Genomic DNA, 8415 nt, shown 5'->3' on the forward strand with positions numbered 1-8415 from the left:
TATTTATGTTTATTAAATTATTTGATATCCTGCTATTACAAAAACAGGTCGTATTGGCTTACAATAAAAAAACATACTAAAATAAAAATAAAGGAATGACACATTTTTGATAGGATAGAATTAATATACATTTAATACAAGTCCAAGCATACTGTGAGGGAGTAAGGGGTTCTCTCTTACCAAGGCTGCGGGAATACCACTGGACAGCAGACTAAGCCACAGTAAGGGAAGTAATTCAAATCTGATGAGTCATAAGGGCAGAACTCAGACAGGGAGGAATATATCTGCTCCAGAATGGAATCAGTAGAGAGATGTCCCTGAGGGAGAGGTCTCAGGGGAAGAGGGAAGAGGGGTCTCAGAGGAAGAGAGTGCCCTGGAGAGAGAAGCCTTCCCTAATGGTGGACTAAGGAGGAGCCCTGTGAAAGAAGAGGAGAGAGCCTGAGGAAGGTAGGAAAAAGGGATTCTAAGGTACTGAAGCTGTGGATTTTTATTCCACTTTATTTTGTTCCTTAAAAAGTATAACTGGTTCCTGAACCTGTGAAGCCACAAGCTCAGGCTGAAGTGAAAATAAATTTCTTTCTGTTCATATGCAAAATGTGCCCCGACTCTATGTGCAGTCCTCTCCTGAATATCCTGTTCAGTCTTGTTACTCATACCAATTTATTCAAATATAGAATATTCTATTTTATGCATTATTCTCAGATACAGCCAATCCAATCTGCCAAACAATGTTATTGTGATATGTGAATGTTAAATGCAATTTGAAAAAATAGGTTTTAAGTAGTACTTTGAATTTAGAAAATGCCAATTCTGAACGTAGATATGGGAGTAAGCCATTCCAGAGCATAAGTGCTAAGAAAATATATACAGCCATCTGGATGGATTCATAGTGGGCGTATCTAAGGGAGGAGAGAGCCAATCTATGCAAATCCAGTGAACACAACAGTCTAGATGGAATGTACAGGACATTGATGTCTGCTAAAAAAGATGGCACACCAAGATGTAAAGCCTTAAAAGTTAGGCAATGAATTTAGAATTGACATCTAAATTGAACAGGTAACCAGTGCGGATTGATCAATAACGATGTTACATGATCACAAATTTTTGAGCGTGAGCATGAGTTGGACATTATATAGGCTTGAGTTAGGTGATCGTAACTTAGGTGTGCTTGAGGTATCTGCATTTAGGTGAATAGGGCTTCTATGTTGGGGGGTTTAGAGGACTCCAGTGTGATATTAAGGTCAAATTATGTTTCTGAGTTAAAGAGGACTCCTCTTTGATAATAATAGAAAAATATGTTTAATAATGAATTACTCAAGCAAAGCACATGAAAAATATATAGCATACTAAACTTCATTCCCATAAGGCTAAGAAATTAAGAAGAGAATCCCTACTCAGAACAACTGTGGTTCAGAGCAAGTGGACATGTTTGATGTACAATTAGTGCATTGACTTGATGTACAATCATGACATTATTGTGACATCATCAATATTCACAAAAACTCCTCCCCCTCCAACATCTATGTGATTGGTGTTGTTTGCTGCATAAATGCTTTTGAATATCGACTTGGACATTTTTAAACCAGTTCTGCTCTATTTGAGAAAGCCTGTGGTACAGCTGCAGTTTGAAGAAAGAAGGTGCTAGCAAAAATTTCAGCAGTTCTCACTTTTTAATGTTAAAGTTAGAAAGCTCCTGTGCCACAGTTTGTTCTTTAATGAATACTTATTTTTTTGAACAGGCATTTTGTATTGATTAGGTCTTATCTGACAACCTGCAGTGATTTGAGATGATGGCAAAGAGCTCAAGATTGCAGATATATAAATGGCTTTTCCCCTTTTTCTTGAGTGAATCTCACTTTCCTATGAATTTATGAAGTTCATTTCCATTTCTCAACATTGTTTTTATTGTTAACTACTTTGATTTGTCTGATGACTAAAGCGGTATACCAAGCTTATTATATAAACCACTAGTCTTATAGCCCGTTACATTAACGGGTGCTAGAATATATGTGTGTGTGTGTCTCTTTATTTCTCTCTCTCTCTCTCTCTCTCCTTAGCTGCTTTCTTTCTTTCTGTCTTTCTTTTTCCTTGGCTGTCCATCACCACCCCTTGCCTGCTCCCCCTGTCCATTCTCCCTTCCTTTTACCTCCCCTGTGTCCACCACCACCCCTTCACAGGTCTCCTTATGCAGCAGCACCCCTTCTCCCTTTGTTTTACCTCCCCCCTGTCCAGCAGCACCTTCCTTCTCCCCCTGTCCAACATTAGGCCTCCGTTCCTTTTTCTTCACCCTCCCTCCCCCCGTCCATCAGCACCTCTTTCCTTCTCCCCCTGTCCAGCAGTAGGCGTCCCTTCCTTTTTCTCCCCCCCCTCCTCCTTCTTATCCCTATGATACACTTACCTTGCTCTGCCCCTGATCAGAGGCTCCTGACAGCCGACCAGTTGCACCCATTTGAAAAGTTCCCTCTGCGGCATCCCACACCCCTCCTGACGCGACTCCCGCTGTCCCGCACCTGCCCCTGTGTCTTTCTTCTTGTCTTTCTGTGTCCCTTCCTCCCTCTGTCTGTCTGTCCAAAGCAGCATTTCCTCCCTCCACACCAGTTCCCTGTGCCCCTGTGTCTTTCTGTGTCCCTTCCTCCCTCTGTCTGTCTGTCCAAAGCAGCATTCCCTCCCCCCACACCATTTCCCTATGCACCTGCTCCTGTGTCTTTCTTCTTGTCTTTCTGTCTCCCTATCTCCCTCTGTCTGTCTGTGCAAAGATGCATTCCCCTCCCCCCACACCAGTTCCCTGTGCCTGCATTAGCGTTTCCTCTACCCTCTTTCTCTTCCCACAGTTGCGACTACAAACGTGGGCCCGAGTCCTTTGCCGCCGCCCCCTTCCCTTCCCGCGGGCCCGACTACATATGGCGATTCAAGCAGCGTGTGCTGCAGTCTTCACACGCTGCTTCGGGTCCTTCTACTGGCCTGATTTACTCTGGCACGTCCGGAGCAAATCAGGGCAGTAGAAAGGCCCGAAGCAGCGTGTGAAGACTGCTGGACACGCTGCTTAAATCGGCAGTCAGGCCCGCGGTAAGAGAAGAGGGGGGGGGGGGCGGCAAATGATAGCGGAAAGTTGCTGGGCTCCTCGGTGGGGGCACTGAGTGGCCGCGATCCCTGTACTCCCAGACCCCCCCCCCCCCTGGAGGAACGGAGATCAATTTGCCGCCATTTTGAAGATTGTTCTGCCCTGCTCCTTGCCTTAGTATATTTTTAAGTTGAAAGACACGGCGGCGGCGGCTCCTCTCAAGATCCCCGACTGCATTGGACTTCCGACGCAGGTGGGGATCCTGAGAGGAGCTGCTGCCTGGTTTTTCAACTTAAAAATATAGTAAGGCAAGGAGCAGGGCAGAGCGAAGAACATTGATTGCCATAAGATCATCCGTCTCGGGGGAGACAAAAGCCGCGTCCGACTTCAGCCTCGGGGGAGGAGATAGGACTTCAGGCAAGGAGCAGGGCAGATCAAAAAACAGCACGGGCCGACAGCCTCCGTGTCCGACATCCGTCTCGGGGGAGGAGAGAGAGTGTTTCGGGCGCATGCCACTCCTATCTGAGATGCTGTACATCTCACGGAAAACGGACCCACGCGATAGGACTGCGCATGCGCGGCCTAGCGTTTTATTATATTAGATAAACCTAAACTTTACTTTTTAGTTGGGTATATTAAAAGTATTAGTTAAAAGTGTAAAATGATTAATAGACCTTCCTGTAAACTGAACAACAATATTAAATACAGTACTTCTGATTTTTTCTATTACAGGAATAATACCTAATTTCATTACCAACTTTTATCATTATGAAGCAAAAGAAAAAGTCGCAAACAAAGTCTTTGGTTCCTAGGGAGTAACAGATGGTTTAGAAAGAAATCATGAAGCAGCTCTAAGACAAGACTGAAGTAGCCATTTGGGAAAAATATAAAGTCTAAGCTGTGATGATGGGACTGTCTAAGAAGCAGGAATGGACAGCTAGAGCTAGTAAATAGAGGCAGGAGCTGTTGTAGAACAGTGGGTGCTGGCTGATTGATTCATTCAGCTTGTGCAGGAGGTGGGGATTTTCTGCACATGCTCAGTTTCATAGAAACCAAGCATGCACTGAAATACAGAAACATGATGGCAGATAAATGTCAAATGGCCCATCCAGTCTGCCCACAGACTGGATGGGCCCTAAGAGATCCCACGTGCTTGTCCTATGCTGAGGGGGAAGGCTTAGCACGGAGGTGGCAGTGGTTTCGGGTGGCAAGACTGGGGACTCTTATTAACTCCAGTATGTGGGGGTCACAGGGGAACAAAGAGCAGCAACCGGGTGAGGCAAAATTTTGTGCTCCCCCACCTTGTTCTCTGGCACTGCCGGTACTGGAGGTCGGTTTACTTGCTTGATTAGTCTGAATACGCTTTCTCTAATCAAAGACGGGTCCAAGCAGTAGTGTAAAGTGACAATATGCAGCAAAGACAAAACAGATGCTTGCAGATGCTCTCCAGTGAAACAGATTTCTAAAGAGCTACACTGTTGCAGTGACTCTGATTAGATGAGGTTTGATTGTACTGGCAAGAGAGATACTTGTCAGCTCATTACAGTACTGGGCACAAGATGCTAGCCAATTAGCTAGGTTCTGCTTTGCCGTTAGAATGGCACGTCTGCTGAGGTTGAAGACGAACAGTTGCATAGGCTTGCTGCTGGATTCTGCTATTTTATATGAGTAAGAACCGGATTACTGCCTGTAGTGTGGATGTTTGTGCAGTTTAGGATAAAACCTAGGCAACAGCATTTCTTCGTTCCTGCATGTAGTCCACTACAGTGCTTTACAAAGAGTGAAAAAATAGTTTTCTGGCAGGAATCTAGAATGTATACCGTACAGTATATGCCACTACTTTATTAAGATGAAACTGAGCTTAAGGCTCATAGGTTACTCAGGGGCCCTTTTACAAAACTTGGTAAAAAGGTGGCCCTAGCACTCCCTTACAAGGGTCATTCTTGAGCGCTAAGGCTAATTTTTGCTGCTGGAGTGAAATATCTAATTTTCCTCTTTTTTGTATTAATAGTCATGTACTTATTTTCCCATTAACACGTGATCATTAGCAAAGTGAGCCCCTACCAGATTCTACCGTGTTTTCCCCAAACTAAGACATTGTCTTATATTAATTTTGGGCCCCAAAAATGCACTAGGTCTTATTTTCGGAGTATGCATATGATCACATCTCCCTTCCTCTCCTTCACCCCAATTCTTCCTCTTTCCTTTCTCTCCCCCACATGTGTAGCATCTTTCCTCCCTCCCTCCTATCCCCCACATGTCCAGCATAACCCTTGCCCAGCTTCTATCCTTCCTTCCCTCCCATTCCTTGTGAGCAGAACCCTTGAGTACCCCCCACCCCCATTGCGCAGGTGAACCCCTGCTGACCCTCCATCCTACCCTCCCCGCCAACAGCGAGCGAACCTCTAAACAGGCAAGAAATTCTCCTTCTGAGCAGATGTACAGAGTGAGTACAGCTACCAAAAGTGAAAGGAAGGACGCTGCAGGAAGCTAGAGAAGTTAAATGAATGGCGTCCTTCCATTCACTTTAGGTAGTTGTACTCACCCTATGCGTCGGCTCAGAATGAGAATTTCTTGCCTGTTTAGAGTGCTGCTGGCCTGAGAGAACTAATGAGACTGCCCTGGGAACTTGTGAAGCCATTTCTGAAGAAAAATTGCTCCTGCCCCGCTTCACTGCTAGACCACCAGGGTTCAAAAGGTTGGAGAGGGATCTGGGAGGTAGGAGGGGAGCAGGTTGGTTAACAGTTGACCAAGACAGGACACAGTAGGGATTGCTCCTTTCCCGGCTCACCGCTGGACCACCAGGGCTTAAGACAGGCCTGCAGGAGGCCTGCAATGGGTCCAGGTGGGGGTCAAGAAAGTACACAGACTTGAGGACCCAAATATAAAATCGAGACACCCATTATTGGGCCATTTTTTGGCCTAAAAATCTCAGTTTATATTCAAGTATATATGGTATTTAATATATTATAAATTGCTTTGGGTGAGGCTCTTCATGAAAAGGCAGTTAATAAATACCAATAAATATATAGCTTCTCCAAAGTTGAGTGCCCAAATCTGGGTGTCCAGGGCAGATGTACATACAAATTAATTACTTAGGGCTCCTTTTACTATGTGACACTAGAGGGTTTTAGCATAGTCTGGCGAGGTAAAAGCTTTGATGCTGTTAGGAATTCTATGAGCGTTGGTACATTTACCTTGCCGGCCTGTGCTAAAAACCTCTAGCACCGTTTAGTAAAACGCAGCATTAATGAGGGATCAATAATTGGAGTTAATTAGCAACATTCACATATTAAATTTCTGGGCTGGGGGTGGAGTGGCACAGGGTTGTGGGTGTGCCACAGAAACACATTTGCTCCGTTAGTGTACCGGAGCAAAAAAAAATAAGTTTACGGGACACTGGTATCTATTTTCTAATAATTTAGTGTGGCAGAATGTAGTGCATTTAGGTTAGTGCACCATTCTAATGCACCACTTGCTACATCAAGACCATTTACCTTCTAAGAACTATTTAAAGATATACTTTATTTGACAAGTGTTCCCTTGCTAAAATGATGATGGGTGTTTTTTAAGTTATAGAAAATTTCAAATGCTACAATCCCCAACCTGCAGGATATCATTCTCATATAGTTCTGTTCCAAGCACAACAAAGCATTAACATTAATAAGTTGATGCAAAGCCTCCAATGAAACCCACACCCTTTTAAACTGTCACATGTTACATCTCTTAATAGCAACCGCTTTTTCATAGTTATGACCCAGACAGCATTCCACCAGACATTCATTAACCTAGCAGTATTATCTTTCCATGCCAATAAAACTAGTATAGTGTTCCCCTGCAAATTCGCGGTTCACGAATCACAGACTCACTAATTAGTGGTATTCTCTGACCGCCTCTTCCTGTACTAAATTCAGGCTACGCCAATCAGGAGCTGCGTGTCAAAGCAGCTCTTGATTGGTGTAACCTGACTTTAGTAACAGGAAGAGGCGGTCGAAGCATACCATGAATGATTTTGCACCCGCTGGTGCCCCAGCTGCCCTCTCCTGCTTTTTAACCATATTTACGTTTTTTCAAAATTTGCGGGGACAAAGAAAGAGAGAACCGAGGGAGACAGAGAATCTGTTCATTTGGCAACTTTAGTCCGAGAAGTTCTGTTCTTTTCTAGAATGTTGCCTGAGTAAGACCTGGGCTTCAGTGTCTCTCTCTTATATTTTAAAATTTTTAGTTCTATTTAGTTTTATTTTGTTGGTTTTTACTTTATTTTGTTCCTTTCATCTACCTTATTCATAGTTTTACAGGGTTCTGCACTTCTTTCTTTTAATTTTCACTTGGGCGAGTCAGAAAACATCTTGGATAGGAGGAGTTTGACAGTTATAGAATCATAGCATAACTACTAACCTAAAGGCCTGGAACAGTTCATTTTCAGCAGAGGCCCTTCCTACCTGCGTGTGGTGACTGGAGATCACTGAGGGGAGATCGTTGCTGGAGGTGGAACCAGTGGAGGCATGGTTGATTGCTGCTGGTGGTTGCCTAGGATGAGGCGGCATTGGTTCTCTCATTGGGGAGGAGCTGGTGGTGTCTCCGGATCCATGGAGTGGGACCGTGCCATGGACTCCTCCTCCCGGTTATCTGATGGAGGTAGAGTGCTGTATTCTTCGGGAGCTGCCCATGAGCATCTGCCGCCTGGAAGTGATGAGTCAGGGCTGCAGCAGCTGGAAAGCCCGAATGATATCTGTCCCATCTGGACTTTTGCTGTTGGGATTATTTAAAATAAGCTAAGGCAAAAGAGCTGCTTCAGGAAATTGGACTTCTGCCAGACTTATTTGATTTTGTTTTTCAACTTTTTTCTTCCAGTTTATGAATTATTTAAAATTTTATTCCATTGTTTTTATCCCTATTGTGTTTATTTTATTAACTGAATTCTATTGTTTAACGGTTCCTCCCTTCTATTCCTTTTTACATATTACTTTAATTCATTTAAATATCATTTACATAGATGGTGCTCCTATCTGTAAAGTTAGGAATTGCTATGAAATATTCTACATGCTTCTCTCCTCTCTACTCCTTCCTGCCCTCCATAGTACTCCCTACCCTCTTCTAACCCCTTCGCCTAGAGTTTATATAGGTATGTGCGACGCACAAATGGAAGAAATAAAATAAAATAAAAACTATAGTATTTGAGCTGGTAGAGCAGTTTCCACCAGTCGCTGCTGCCCTTTTACAGGTAAAGAACAAGACAGACCAAGCAAAAGAACATCTGAAACAACAGAATCTGGGAGAACTCAATTCAGCAGCAGTAGAAATATTATTTAATTAGACTTATGTCTCTCCTTCAGATTACTGCTTCCATCACC

The sequence above is a fragment of the Geotrypetes seraphini genome, chromosome 6, assembly GCF_902459505.1.
Source record: "Geotrypetes seraphini chromosome 6, aGeoSer1.1, whole genome shotgun sequence".
Lineage (NCBI taxonomy): Eukaryota > Metazoa > Chordata > Amphibia > Gymnophiona > Dermophiidae > Geotrypetes > Geotrypetes seraphini.